The sequence below is a fragment of the Austrofundulus limnaeus genome, unplaced genomic scaffold, assembly GCF_001266775.1.
Source record: "Austrofundulus limnaeus strain Quisiro unplaced genomic scaffold, Austrofundulus_limnaeus-1.0 Scaffold56, whole genome shotgun sequence".
NCBI lineage: Eukaryota > Metazoa > Chordata > Actinopteri > Cyprinodontiformes > Rivulidae > Austrofundulus > Austrofundulus limnaeus.
In genome coordinates this window covers 1,465,063-1,481,376 of record NW_013952458.1, presented here as the reverse complement: position 1 = coordinate 1,481,376, position 16,314 = coordinate 1,465,063, and positions in this window count along the sequence as shown.

Genomic DNA, 16,314 nt, shown 5'->3' with positions numbered 1-16,314 from the left:
GGTTCAGTTTGGCTCCTTTTGCAGGTATTACAACATTTTCAACTTCTCCACTCTATCAGTGCCTGGTCTGTTTCTTATAAACCCTAAAATACCAAGCATGTTTTGTCCATCCATCCATCCATCCATCCATCCATCCATCCATCCATCCGTCCATCCATCCATCCATCCATCCATCCATCCATCCATCCATTCAAATGAAAACCTTTAAAAAGGAAATTACTGATACTACTACTTCTGAGGCTCCTTTTTTCAAACACAGTGACATTGTGAGTAATCTGGTTGCACCATTGTTGTCTCAGAGAATGAGTTAGCAATCAGCACACTAAAAGCCACAGCTGAGAAATTCAAACTGACAGAGATGATTAGATAATCACCCATTAGGGGTTTGGACGGACCCAGGTTACTGTCATGTGAATATTACACAATGAAGGTGACATTTCATTCCCACAAGAAGATCACGCACAGGATTAATTAAACCCCTAATTGTATCTTTCATCTGTCAAAATGGAGACTTGTTTTGGACTGGCAAAACAAGTCAGACACTGGAGTCCAAACCGATGACTTGTGCTGGACAAATTTGTTGTCCTTTGCAAGATGCTTGCAATAGACAACAAATGAAAAGAGTGTTTTAACTCCAGTTTCAGGGGGTTCCTTTTTGAACTAGGGTTGATGCAAACTCTAATGTGCCCGTGTTAAAAAGCTGGAATCTAAAATAAGGACTGTCASTGTGACTGGTTGTCACGCTGAATGGAAGTGGCTGCTCTCCAAGATGTGATGCAGGGGACGTTTAGGGTGATGATTATTATTAATCTGGCAGGAGCATCTCCATAGCACCAGCTGGCTGTTTTAAACTAGTAGCCTTCTGCTGAGCCCCCAGAGGAAATGCTTTAAACAAGCAGACTTACACCTGCCAGTACATGAGGAAGGGCACAGGGTTGGCACACCAGATAGAAAAAAAAAGTAACTGAATAATGTTTGGGACTGCCTTAGCGTAATGCATTGCTTCAGATACGTGTCATGTTCACTGGATAATTTTGTGATTTTGCCTTTAGTTAGTCAATTATGATAAAACACAGAACAACGATTTTTTGTAAACAAAAATAATTGTAACTCCAACAAAATAAATCATGTAATAATACAAAAGTAATAATATTACTTTTGACTACACAGTTAACAGCAGCAGTGCAACGTGACAGAAAAAGTAATATTGTATTAAAAATATAAATATAATAACGTCAATAACACACACACACACACACACACACACACACACACACACACACACACACACACACACACACACACACACACACACACACACACACACACAAATAAATAAATAAACATTCATGTAGCTTTACTAACTAAACAATTTGGAGACTGCACTACTGACTGTTTTTTTTCTTTCACTTTACTCAGATCTTCAATCACCTCTAATTTTCACAACTTCTGAGCAGACAACTTTAAGCCCCGCCCCCTGCCTTCCATGCTCTCTGGTGTCCCCCCCAGAGGCTGGTGAGAAGCATGGGTCTAAGTACACACATACAATACAATAACTTTACTAAATATTAAAATTTTAGATTTCATATGGGTACACCATGGCCATTTTTTTTCCTACTAAATTTAAGTTTATGTATGTGTTTTTATTGGTCTGTGCTTACATGTCTATGAAAATGACATATTTGCATGTTTTTCTATGCATGAATCAGTTGTATTGTAATGTCTGATTCCTTTTCTCATATCCTCTATTTTCACTGACCACTTCCCCTGTATTAAATCGAGATATACACACAATGCCCAGATTCATAAAACAGGTGACCTACTGAATATTAAACAGACGGTCGCTGGTGTTTTTTAAGAATATAACAGGTTGTGGCGATGCACGACCAATAAAGATGAAGCTCAAACCTGCACACAGCTAGCACAGACAGCAACCACTTGTCAAAATGATAGAATTTTGGCTCAGACAGACAGATGGCTTAAAATGCAGCTAATTTGCATCCAGGAGAGTTGAATCCTTAAGGGAGCTAAATATTCTTTACTGCAGTGGTCAAAACCAGACATCTCAAGGCTCTTGAACATAAGTGAGGACTGGTAGCAGATGTTTTATAGAGAGTAGAGCATTGATAGTTTATAAGATACGTTAAATAGAAAAACCCAGAATTTCTCAAACAGATGTCTCTATTTTTTCCCCATTTTGCTGTGAGTTCCTAATTTTTTAATTCATATGTCTAACCCTTTTGATTTTTTTTTAAATATTATTATGATTGTGTGAAGACATGACTTGCTATGGTTTAATACTTTTCCCATCATGAAAACTTTCATCAGTTTCTGCAACATGTATTTACTGAACAAGCTGAAATATTGTTGACATTAAATCTGATTTGAATAGACTTCACAGTATCAGACGCATGCATCACTGTGTATTTATACAAAAKTACGAGATATTTTAAAGAAAAGCATGCACACCTGGACTTCTCCGCATTATGTGAACGTATAAATAAGTAATGCAATWATGAAAACTAAATCCCTGAATGTCTTTTTTGACTAATACACATGCTTCATTCAAAGCAAAGCACATAGCTGCAGGCAAAGCTCAGGGCAAGCTTGTGTGCAAAAGAAATTAGAATAACATACTAAAATCACAGCCTGACAATGAAAAACAGTGTCACTTCACTCCAAATTAGACAGCACATGCGTAAAGCAACAGGTGTATAATGGCATTTCATCATGAATTAAAATTTGTGGTGACCACCAAGATAATACAATTTTTATTTTTCAACCCAAGCTGAATTACAAATGAAAAAAAAAAAACAATGCAATTGCTGATAATGTTCTGTCTACTGATAATTATTTGACAGAGCACTTCAAAATGGTAAGCCTATCCCTTATAGTGCACAGTGGAGTTGTTTAAATCAACACTAACATATTGAAAAACACTGAAAACAAGAATTTGTTTTTTCATCAGATTGTTCCCTACCTTCCTTCCTTCTTTCATGCATCCTTTTTTACCCTCTAAGTCACATGTGTCAAACACAAGGCCTTTGGGCTAAGTGTGGCCCGCGGATGACTTCCATCTGGCCTACCAACGAGGCCCCACTCCCTGACTCCCCACTTAATTTAATATGAAAACAATTTTTAAATCAATTGTAAACTTTAATTTATAAATAAATGCAACAAAATAAATACATTTAAAAAGTGAAAGATAATAATAGACTTGTACCTGGGGTAGTAAATTGAACAGTCCTGTATTGATGTTTCTACATAAGCTGCTTTAAAGCCAGCATTGGTCATAAAACTACATCTCACATAATGCATTGTCTATTATTTTACCCACAAAATGACAGCACTCCACTACTAGGAGAAGGTGTATAGGATTCAAAAGTGGTGACTTTTGCTGCAGCCCAGGTATACTAGGAAGTGGACATTTCAATGTACGTGTCATAAATTTAAACTGGAACACCCCTCCAGTGGGAATCCCTTGTTGGAAAGTGGGAGAGTTCAGAATACAAGATGACAGCTACTCATCACAACTGAACAGTAAGTAAAACTCACTTACTTTTAATTGTATTTCTGCACTATTTATTTCACATTCAGTCCGTCGTACATGTAGTACTTTTCAATGTTTGAGAAGATGACCCGTTAAAACACTATTTCAATGCACGGTATACCACGTAGAGCACAGTTATTGTTTGTTAATGGTGTTCAACCACAGCAATGAGACGAGGAAGGTGATATTTCATGTTTACTCGAATTCAAACACAAAACGTGGAAGTTAATTAAAAACTGGCCCTTTGAGTGCCACCATGTGGCCCTCAGTGAAAACGAGTTTGACAAACCTGCTTTAAGTTAGAACCAGGCTTTAGACAAGGACACATAAGAGCTTTTAATAACATATAATATTTGGAAGAATAAGTGCCAGATTTATTTGAATGGGCTTTGACACCACATCCTGACTATTACAACAAAATGTTTAATGTTACATCATAGATTCACATTTGTCTTGCTGATACAGATTGACTAATGTCTGGATGTTTTGAATGGTGAAATGCTATATAATAAAAAAGCTCCTCTCYTATGGACTTTCAGTACATGTTAAACTTAGTCTGAGTTTAAAGGTAGCAAAAAAATCCCAAACTTTTTTATTAGCATTTACTTTACCCTTTTGTTTCCCRCTGAATAAAACATTGCTGTATAGCCGCAGCTCATCCACAGGACTCCTGTAAGTGTGTTGGTGTGAACTGTATGTGTGCATGTGTGCCGTCAGGGGTGTGTACATGAGCATCCGCAGGGTAACAGTCGATTGGAATTCAGGGCTCCAGGCTGCATGTCCTCTACTTGTTCTCTCGCACAAACACCACCCCCCCCCCCCACACACACACACACACACACATACAAACAGAGGCTCGGTGTCTTCTGAATGTGACCGAGCACATCAGCTATTAAATAAAGCCGGGGGTCCTCTGTGTGTGTCCAAGCATTACATGTCTGGCATCCACATTTCTTCAACTAAACAAAAAACAAAAACYGATGATAAAAACAATGAAAACTGATAAACRTGTTTATTGCCCTCCACAGAAAGCGAGCAGAAATAATAGTTTTGCTAATGTTTRCGTGCTCGTTTATCTATAGCGTTAGCAAAATATCTCATGAACCATRGAAACTCTCAGAAAGTGTTGATTGGATGCACATAATCATTCAAGATCGCTTAGCCAGTTCATCAAAAACAAAAACGGTTATAGCTTAATTTTACAGATACTGTGCTAAGATTTAGCATAGTAGCTGAGTGTGATTCCTATCACATTAACTATTAGTTAGTCATTTCTGTCTGTTAGCAAAGTGTCTCAAAAATTTACTAATGATTATCTTTTGAAGTCAACTCAATGCAAGATGGCTGCCACAGCCAGCTGTCATTAGGAAACACAAATAGGTGCAACTTTTTTAAATTGTTTATTCATTTAATTTAAAACCAAAAATTTTATATGCATTAAAAACAAAAGATATACACAACATATATACACAGCATATATATATATATATATATATATATAAATCAAACTGAAATGAAAGGAGGCAGGAAGAAGAAAAATATCTTATAATTTCTGCCCCTTTTTTCTATAATTAATTTAAAGCAATACTATTAGGAAAAAAAACATTTTACAGATATTTCGCTAAAATCTGATGTGATATTAGCTTAGCATTTTTCACAATACACATTTAAACCTCAACACAAAGCACAAGAGCTTTTTCTAAGACTTTTTGAATTCATTCTTAAAATCACTTTTCAACATAAGATCTTAATTTAAAAGGTCATGACCTTTATTCTAAAGCCTGAACTTGTTTTTTTGGCTTTTCATATCCTTGCATACATTCAAACATATTTTCACAATTTGTTCCTTTTTTTCCTTTCAGCACCCATTCTTTGTGTCTAAATATGCAATCATCCATCTTTTTCTTTACCCCAGAACTGACTTTATTTACTGTGCTGCCCAGATGCCTTTTAGCTAAATAACACTTCACAAGTCTTATAATTATTCCCTTGAATGAATGTTGTTAAAGAATAAAACAAGATAACAGACCTCTGTGGGGTATTATTATGGGTAGTTAGTCTGATAAAGGCATCAATGATATCAGCAAAAGCCCAAAAAGATGATTTAATCCTTTAAACGTGCATCTATTTATGAATCTTTTACACTCCTTTATTTTATTTTTCTTATGATAGAAAGCCTGAAGCTTGTCAGATCTTTGTTATTTTATTAGAGAGCCTTTTTTTTTTACAAATGAAACTTATACATTTATTATTTCAAAGTTCATGGATCCTAACTCTACCTTTTTTTATTTTGCTGTTTGTTGACAGTGGTGATTATGAGTTTGTTGTCTTCTTATGTCAGGCTTAAATGGGGGCTGTAAACATTGGGAAACACAAGTAAACTCATGGGCGCATTAACTTCTGTTAATTCATGATCACTTAATCGAATCGTCACAAATGTTTGAATTTTAGGACAACTCAACATGTTAAAAGAAGCTTTTTGAGGTGTTTGAGAATTATTTAATTTAAGTCTAATTTAATAAAAAGATGATCAAAAAATATGACACTGACATGAAAATAATTCATGAGCAAAATAAGTTATTAAATTAAAAGAAAAGCCATGCTTGAAGAAATGCACATTACCCGCTTATGACTGAGCGTTAGACTAAGATTCACTTATTTTGTCGCTGTTTTTGGTCATTGTGGAAAATTCATCATCCTCTAAGTCACGGACCATTGCATGACGTCACAATACGATTATGTGTGAATGACTGTAAACCTGAGTTTTTCCTATATTTGCTGTTGTTGAATTCAACGGTAGATTCATTCGATTTGCCAGAAGTTTTTGTAGAGACTCATCAGTTCTCTTTTATAATCTAGTTGTATTCAACATGAGACATTCAAAGCACGCCAGCGTTTATTTTTGCATCCTCAAAGACATCAAGGTCGTTCACCACGTTGCCTCTAATTCTTGTTAGTCCCACACTGTGAATGGACAAATATTAGTTCTTGGAATTAGGAGTGTGCATTGTTATTTGGATGATGAGTCATTTAAATGATATAAAATATATATTTTTGCTAGATTGTCATACTGACATCTTTGGAAAAAAAACAGAAGTCCCCAGCTGAGAGCAATTTCACTGGAGGCTGTCAACAATTGATCAGATTTGAACAAAAACTTTAGAAGACTAAAAAGTACCAGAGAGATTAATGTGAGTGAATAATGATGTCTTCTAAACCAGCATTGCATTATTTTTTGTGATGAATTTTATGTTGTGCATAAAGCAGCAGCAGCAGATAGTTGTAGCATCTTTGGCAGGAATATTCTTGTAATTCCTACTGAATACTCAGGCAATGCAAAATTAAAGGTGATACAAAGGTTTTAGATGTTTGGATGGCAGATACCACTTTGGTCATTTAGCCTTGCTCTGACTAACCATTAGCTCTTCCTGTATTGTTTAAATAATGACCTCTGTGTACTCCAGCCAAACTGTCAAAATCAGCTTCTTCATAAAARTTGCCTGATGGAAATTGTGTCATTTCGTTCTCAACTTCGAGTCTTATTCTCCTTCTTGTCACAACCTRCAACTGGGACAGTTTTGTGGAGGAAATACCAGTGGATATCTGAGGTTTTTTTTGTTTTTTTTTTTCTCCATGGGTAGACCCCAGTGGGGAAAAAGTCCAGAGCAGTGACACGCACCGCAGTAAGAGGGGTTCCCCAGGCGCTCGACACAGTGTGTCTTGGGGGGCTATGAAAGATCGATCAATCAAGTGACCGCATTCTGCTAAAATCCGTTTCTCCAAATTGAGCTTATTCATATAGGTCTTCTGGACGGGTTCTTCTCTAATGAAACGTTTCGTCTCTCCTCCAAGAGACTTCTTCAGTCTGAGAGTTTCAGGCAAAATTCAGGCTTTTAAGCMCTGCCTCCAKGTGAYTGATACTCACATCACATGGCTATCRTTGACACCTAATTAACACCTATTGTTAACAGGGGGTGGAGTGATRCTGGCAATAGCCGCACTGTAGGAGAATTCAAAAGATTCAAAATTCAAAAGAATGTCCCAACACAGACGAGCTACATCTAATGGCCAGAACTCTGCAGTTTTCACTCATTTACAGGCCAGCGGTCACTCTTTCAGAGATGAGGATGTTCTCATTCTTGATAGAGAGGAACGTTGGTTTGAGAGAGGAGTAAAAGAAGCCATTTTTGTGAAGAAAGACCGTCCATCATTAAACAAAGGTGGAGGCCTCCGTTTTCAGTTGTCGCCCTCCTACAGTGCGGCTATTGCCAGTATCACTCCACCCCCTGTTAACAATAGGTGTTAATTAGGTGTCAACGRTAGCCATGTGATGTGAGTATCAGTCACATGGAGGCAGGGCTTAAAAGCCTGAATTTTGCCTGAAACTCTCAGACTGAAGAAGTCTCTTGGAGGAGAGACGAAACATTTCATTAGAGAAGAACCCGTCCAGAAGACCTATACAATTTTTTTCTTTTTGATTTTTTACCTGGATTACTGAGAGGCATCAGGACTTATTCATATAGCAATGTGTAACAGGTAAGTTATAAATTGTTCATCACTTTTTTTTTTTTTTTACAAAAGCCAACTCCAAAACATCTGAACCATCACTTTAATTGCTTCTTTTCTCTCAGTTAATATTATCAACTGCTACAGCTTGCAGCATTTTTTTGTCCTCCTGTCTCTTTCAGAACTGGCACCATCCACCAGTGGAGGCTTGGAAAGGCTACAGTAGCTCTGACATTGGATTGGGTCTGAACTTTACTGGCAGCTTCAGAGGATGAGATGTTAGCAAAACTCTGTGTTTTAATGGGCTCTGAYCTCCACTCCTCTCTATGGCACACTGTCAGTCCAGCAGAGGACCTTCAGTCATGACTCATCTCACAGAGCAGTGCCAAATGAGCCCTTCCAACACAGAGTTTGCCAGCAATCAGCTAACTTTAAAACGCCTCTGCCCAAAGCAAAACCAGTGGAAGCTTCAGATGAGGCCAGATAGGAGATTGCTCATATTTTGTATCCTCATGTAAACTTAACTTTTTAGCTTTCTAATGCTGCAATAAAAAACTGCAGTAAAGCAGTGTGCTTTCATTGGTCAGTGGTCACAATATAATGGCAGATCACTGCATTTCTCACTATTGCTTAATGCTAACACATGTCTTGTAGAAGCTTTTAAAGTCTGTAAGTTTCTGTTTTGATCAATGTGTTGATCCTAAGACATAAGCTTTGCTCTACTTTGCTGAAAAATAAAGTTGCTGATGCAAACAAGAATGTATGTTTTCTGACATACAACCATAACAAGATAGTTGCATTTAATTTTTAAAATGCTGTAAATGCTGTTAAGTGCTGAATGATTACTGAATTTTGCATACAAATCTGAAACTGAGATGAAAAAACAAAAGCTGAACACTAGCTAAAAGCTAAAATAAATAGAACACAAAAGCAAATTATGTAAGGGGATGGCAAAATGCCCCAGTTAGAAAAAAATAAACTAAATTAGCAAAAGCCTAGTTAAAAGTAACAAAAGTCTAACTAAAATATAAAGAACCAAAATGGCTGATTAAAACTATCTAAAAGTTTATTGGAAACTTAAAGTAACAAAATAGCCAAAAGCTAAAAGTAACAGAACACTAGATCAAAATTAAAGGAAATAAAAGGGTAGCTAAATGCAAAAATTAACAAGAAGTTAACTAAAAGCCAAAAGTAAGAAAATGCTAACTAAAAACAAAAAATAGCATAATGCTAGTTAAAAGTAACAAAAGTCTAACTAAAAGCAAAAAGAGCACAAAAGCTAGCTCTAAGTTTCAAAAGGCTAGCATAAATATTTAAAAGGTTTATTAGAAATGAAACATAGAAAAAAATACCTACCAGCTAAAGGTAGCAAATGGTGAGCTAAAAAGAAAAGTAGCAGAACAGTAGCTTAAAGCTAAAATGAACAAGTGGTTAACTAAAATTAGTCATACAATAACTAAAAACTACAAGTGCCACAAGAAGACAGTAAAAGTTACAAAACCCAAAAGTCACAGAACCCATCTTGAGCTGAACACGTGTTTAGATTATCCAAAACAAAAGTACTAAATCAACAATCGCAAAACCAAGCTGAAATTTACAGGGTAGGATCAAGACTTCCATGAAGGCAGGGTTGCAACATATAAGGTTCCTTGTTATTTGATAACAGGGAGTTGACTTTAACATAACTCCAGTTAAATAGCTTTAAAACACATAACACTCATTGTACATTTGGTACAGTTCAAAGAACATACGGTGTGTCCATTGCACAAAAGAAAACCCATAAAAGGGTTTTAGCTCCTGGCTGTTTACTTCTAACAAGAAAAATCAAAGGTGAATTCGTTGAGCAGTAAAGGCAGTAAAGGATGAGCAAAGCCAACGTATGCTATTGACTGAGCCACTACAGAACAGGCTCCTCAAAGTGCTACAGAATTTAGACATTTCAGAAGCTTCAAACAGCTGTGGAGTGGATCAAATGGTTTGATCAATACAAATCTGATGTAATCTGATATCATACAAGCAACAAACTCTTTGCCTCACTTCACTCTGACCACTATTACTCCTCAGAATGAAATTTAGGATTTTCAAGAGAAAAAACACAGTTTTTTTCTCCAGCACACTGAAACCTCTACATTTTATCTCAACTCTTTTCATTTTATGTGTTTTAAATCATGTTAAGGACACATACTAAAATATAAACAAGTTAACTCAGTTCAGTTATTAAAGAATCTAATTCAAATTTTATTACATGAAATCCAAATCGCAGTAAAAGTCATTCAGGCTTCCTTCATCTGTAAGATGTACATGTTATCTGGCTTCTTAATAGGTTTGAAGAAAGTTTATAGATCTGAACTGAAATATTTGCTCTAAGCTCAAAACCTTGCCAAACTCARTGACTAAGTCTGCTACACAGAAAAACGCATGTTCAAGCTATTTTGTTATTTAAAAATAAGGGGAAAATATGTCTCTATAATCGATGAAGACAGCCGTATCAAGAGTATATGCAACATTTAAAGTTTTTTTTAATTGTAACATTAACAATTGCAGCTTTTTTAATCAATATCTGTTAAGTATTTATTAAAACTGATTCTCTGTGTAAATGTATGGATCAGAGTCCTCTGCATGTGCAAAAAAAAGGAAAGAAAATTGTGATGAAAAAACAACAGCAAAGGAAATTCATGTAAACGAAGTACGATGACTATAAATTGTATTTTTCCCTGCAGCAACTGTCCATTACTAACATCACATCACTGTCCAGCTGTCACATGGCATTAAGAAAGAAACAGGCATTAGCTGTCAAGTTTTTTTAAAAATAAAATTACAAAAAGTGCTACTAAAGAGACTATATTCCTGTGTGAAAAGCACAGAAATTTAAATAAAAACATTAATTAAAATGAAGAAATATGCTTTTTTTAATATATGACATTAGTGCTGGTGCACGTAATTTACATGAAGTAATTGTTTTAGCCTTTCGATGCACATGTGGTATAAAATTGAAACTATTTAGGGTTTAATTGTTCAAACAGTTTACATTAACTCTAAGTGAAGAAAGCATGGGCACAAATTACATCGCAGGAACACACTGTTCTCAACTCGACAGATACGCCACAGGGAACACTACCTCCGAGGAGGTAAATCATTGTTATCTTGCTCAGTGTGATCGTATCAATTAAAACAAGATTATTGCGGTAATCTACAATAGCACAATACAAATAAAAAAATACACAATTTAGTTGAAGCTTTAAATTTTCAGTACTACAAAAGTGAAAGGAAAAAAAACAGCATTGTGTTTAGACATCCTTTATTAAAACTACTTTGAAACAATCAGGACTTAAAAAGCCAAAACCACAACTTGTCGACAAAAGCAAAAGACAAACATGTTTTTGCGAAATGAAAAAAAAAACTACCAATGTGCATGTTTTCTCTTGTAAATAGTGTTAGCAAAATATCTCATTCAAATAGTACTTAGTCTCAAACGCTGGCTTGAAAGGAGACAAACAATATGAATTCTCTCAGGAAATGTTTCGCATTTTTTAAAAAAATGTTTCATTAGGACATGAAAACTTCAATGGAGAATGTCCAAGGACCATTTCTGGCTTGTATGGTATTGTCCGGGTAATGTAAATACCCAAACGGAAGAATCTATAAGTTTGCCTATATGTACAAATTGTGATGGGATTTGAATAAAAAGCACTAAACAATGTTTATGACTAGACCTATTACAGGGGTGATGGACAGGCGCCTGTTCTAAAGTCAATGAATGTTTGTATTAAAATGCAAAAAAAGCAGCAGGTCAGATACAGCCCCCAGGAGTTGTGGAGGGAAAAAATCAGACATCATTAAACCATGTAACAAGTGTTCTGATTGAAGAGCTTGATTGTTTTGGTTTTTGCGGCTCTACATTTGTGAATGTGGATCGTTGCACACAAAGGCAGGGCCTCTTGCCAAATCTTGCTCTGAAGGTTAAATTAGAAGGATCCGCTCTAACTGGCTGGCTAAAAATGGTAAAATGCAAAGCAAATCTAAAACAATTGTTGGAGGTAGACTGACAAGTCCCTTAGGCAGATATGGCAGACATRCATTTAAATAACAACCAGGAAGCTACGTTTTTTTCTGCCTTTCTGCTCTGCCTGTCTAATAAAACTGTAGCGAAGAGGGTTGTGACTGCTTTGTGTTAGTCAGATCTGCGCTCAGTTTAGATCGGTTTATGGAGATTATTTGAACTCTGAGCACATTTGTATGATTGTGAGTCAATGTGAGAGGGAGAAACGGGGGGGGAGATAAGAGAACGGCAGGATGCCAGCACCCTTGTTTGACACAATGAGACGCTGACAGGTCTCAAGGTCTGCCAGTGCACACGTCCACATACACACATTCTCACACACAGAAAACCCCAACCTCACAAGGTCTGCCAACTCACATCTGTAAAACTTCTCATGGCCAGAGGCTGTTATTGAGGGTGCGGGGTGTGGGGAAGGAGGGAGGGGATGGGGATGAGGAAGGAAGGAGCATCGAGCGCAGGAGAGACAGATAGCTGAGTGTGGACTCTCACAGGAGAAGCTCTAATAAGGCTTAAAGGGTAGAACTAAAAAGCTGAGGGGATTTTGGTTTGATGGACAAATTGATGGATGGAGAGACAGAAGAGACCCAAAAACCAGCTGTAGGTTTGAAAAACAGAGATGAAAAAAAGACGAGTCTCATTCATCAAACATTGTTCTGAAATCACCATTTTTTTATTCTAAAATCAAATCTTGAAATGCAAGTTTTGCAACTCCTAATACTGTATTACAAAACCATTTTTAAAGTAGCTTGGTACTATGGCATTAAGAGAAAGGATTGCAGGAACAGTTGATTAAATAAAAAAATAGTATTTGTAATTGTATCAATTTTTAGTCAATTTATTTACATACTGTCCATCAAAATACTTCCTTCCAACATATTAACTTATTCTGATATTCTGAACAAATGCTCCTTTTCATCGGCAGTAGAGAGCAAAATGCGACAACAGTTCGTAGGAATTTATAGGAACTAGGGATGCACAATATATCGGCATTAACATCGGTATCGGACGATATTGGTCATTTTTCAGAATATCGGTATCGGCCCAATAGTTAAAACTGGGCCGATATTAACGTATGATATCGATTTCCCACTTTTTATCTTTTTGTTTCTGTTTTGGGAGGGGAAATGTTTGGTCAAGTGGTATCTGTTTGATTACGATAGTGATATTGACATTGTGCAGCCAGGAATAACTGAAGTAGAGAGCCATGTCAGAGGTCTGGTCCTTTATTTATGGTATCAAAAAAAGACCCAAGTATGTTTGTGTGTATATGTATATAAAGAACTGGTGTGTTTGTGTAACATCGGTAAATATCGCTTATCGGCCATGACACCAATAATTGTATCGGATATCGATATCGGCTAAAATTTTCATATCGGTGCATACCTAATAGGAACTGCTATTATTTTAATTTATATGTCAATTTAGCAATAAATTCCAAGTAAGCAACAAGATGTTTTGGCCAGGATTTGGTTTTATAAGTTAGGAGGAGTCTTCTTACAAGCTTACAGGAAGTCATGTTTGACATGTGACATCCTTCAACATTCTGATCACCTCCCCACTCTGCTGTCTTCACGTTTTCTAAGTGTTTATGTCATCAACAATCAACTTTGTGTTTTTTTTTTTTTGTCTTTTCTTTTTCTCCCAGCAAGTACCGTTTGCTGGCTGATTTTCAGTTACGAGCGTGCCTCTTTTCTACTCTCTCACCATCCAGCTGTTTGAGGCAGATGCTCGTAGATCCTGAGTGTTTCTGCTGGAGGTCTCTTGCTCTTGAAGTGAGAGTTCGCTTTTACCAGATTTCCCGCCACCCTTCGTCTGCTCAAGATGGGAGACTCAGTCCAAGTGAAGATTTGATGCAATCTGTTGGCCGCTTCTTCTTTTATTTACTAAACTGCAAATGTGCATTTATAATTGTTTTTTCTCTGAATTGCTGGTATTTAACTACATTGATATAGCATTGAATTAAGTCTAACTGTATTTACTAGGAAAGGTATGAATTAAATTGTATATAAATGGATCTGAACTTTATTGGCCTCATTCCTTATGGTGCCCTGAGATGTCTTTTATTGTGAAATGGTGCAGTGCATAGAAAGCAAGCGTAATGGAGTTATAACGATACTTCAGTTTAGGAAGAAGTTCTGCACGTGCCTCTGTACGTGAAAGCTCTTCTCTCAGCTTTTCCTGCTTAGAAAGCACTAACTAAATGTCAGTCTGGCCCCTGCAGGGCTTAACTTCCTGGTACCGAAGGATTATGGGAAAAATGTCAGGGAGAATCACAGGTGCTGACAAGAGCAAACGACAGTGAGAAACGAAGGTTTGAGAAAACTAYGAGGAAAATAGACGACAGAATAAGGAGACGTTTGCAATGTAGAAATTAGTAAAAACATAATTCTAAAACACGCAAGTGTTCACACAAAAACATCACAAAATATGCAGATATATGAACACCCATACACTCAGGTTACACTTTACTAGCTCCAAGCAAAATGACTCATAAAAGGTCCCTTGTGCCTGTTAGCTGTCCGGCTCTTTTTGTATGTGTGTGACTGTGAGTGTATGGCTTTTTTATTATTATTCATGAGATTGTGTTTGTGTGTCTACTGTGTTTCACATGTTGACTTTTGTGACTGACATTCACTTATCTTGCAGTCAAATTAAATCAACAAGTAAACAGGAAGCCACATGAAGACAGAAAATGTCAACTAAAGAAAGAGATAAAATTGGTACTCTGAACATGACAACCCCGGACGAGACCATATTTAGCCAGAAGGCACCGTAACACTTTGCCTTAATTCAGAAACTGTCACATCAAGACCAGTTTTGTGGTTTAAGTCTCGCTTGGCTTGTGTGTGGCCGACTTAAAAAAAAGCATGCCTTAATGGTTGATTTGTGGAAGAAAATGAACGTTAATCAAAACAGAAGAACAGCTCAAGAAATTCTAATCCAGAGAAAAGATGGAGCAGGTTTAAAGAAGCAGGAAATGAGAACAACATAAGGATGCAGATGAAACACACACAATAAATAAATATATATAGATATATGTGCCAGAATGTAATCTTCAGTGCAGCATCCACGGGAGCCGGGCCGACTGATGAGTCTAATGCTAGAAAGAAACGCTGTCAGACAGGATGTCAGCCAGTGCTCACATCTGAGCTCTCATACTGACTGCACCGACAGAAAAAAAACACCACTTTGTGTCTGCCCAGGAATGAAAAACGAAAAATAGATGAACAAATAGTAAGTGTTGAAAATATTGCCATTCCCTTGATGTTTTACACAAAAATAATAATATTAGGAAGAATAATGAGAAAGGGTGAGAACAAGCCAAAGGGGCTGGAAAGCATTACGTGTCAAAAAAGCTGCCTTTATTATTTTTTTATTATAACCCACCGATGCTCCATCATGTGCCACACAGTGACACTTCAGCACTGACCTATTTTCAAAAGTCACCTCTTCTGAAATCCACAGTTTTTATGCCTACTCACTCTTTTGTTGGACTTTCCAGCACTCGTCTCCTTATAGCCTTGGAGCACTGTCTAATGGTTATGTCTAGCTCAGGAGTTGTCTTCATGAACAGGGCCAGCTCTAGCCAATTTGGTGCCCTAGGCAAGATTTCAGCTGTGCAGTTTATTAAATCTCACTATTATTATTATTATTATTATTATTATTATTATTCTTGGGAGTTTTAAAACATGAAAACAGAAGGTAAAACACTGAAAACAAGACTTTAACCTGAAGTTTATTTGAGATTATAACTGAAACTTCCATTATCCTTATTTTGCTTTCTATTTACAAACTGAGCACAAGTAGTTAGTCTTAACTGCATCATATGAGACTTTTGTCATGAAATATAACACCTTATGTAATAAAAAAGGCAGGCTTAAACGCCCACAGAACGAGTTACCTTCACAAACCTGATTATACTCTGAGAAAAAGTTATACTATATATATAGCGGGTAAAATAAGTATTGAACACGTCACCATTTTTCTCAGTAAATATATTACTAGAGGTGCTAATGACATGAAATTTTCACCAGATGTCGGTAACAACCCAAGTGATCCATACATACAAAGAAATCAAACCATAAATGTCCAGAAATGAAGTTATTTGTACATTGCTCAAAAAAATAAAGGGAACACTTAAACAACACACGCTAAGTCCAAATAAATCAAACTTTGTGAAGCACATTCAACTCTGTAC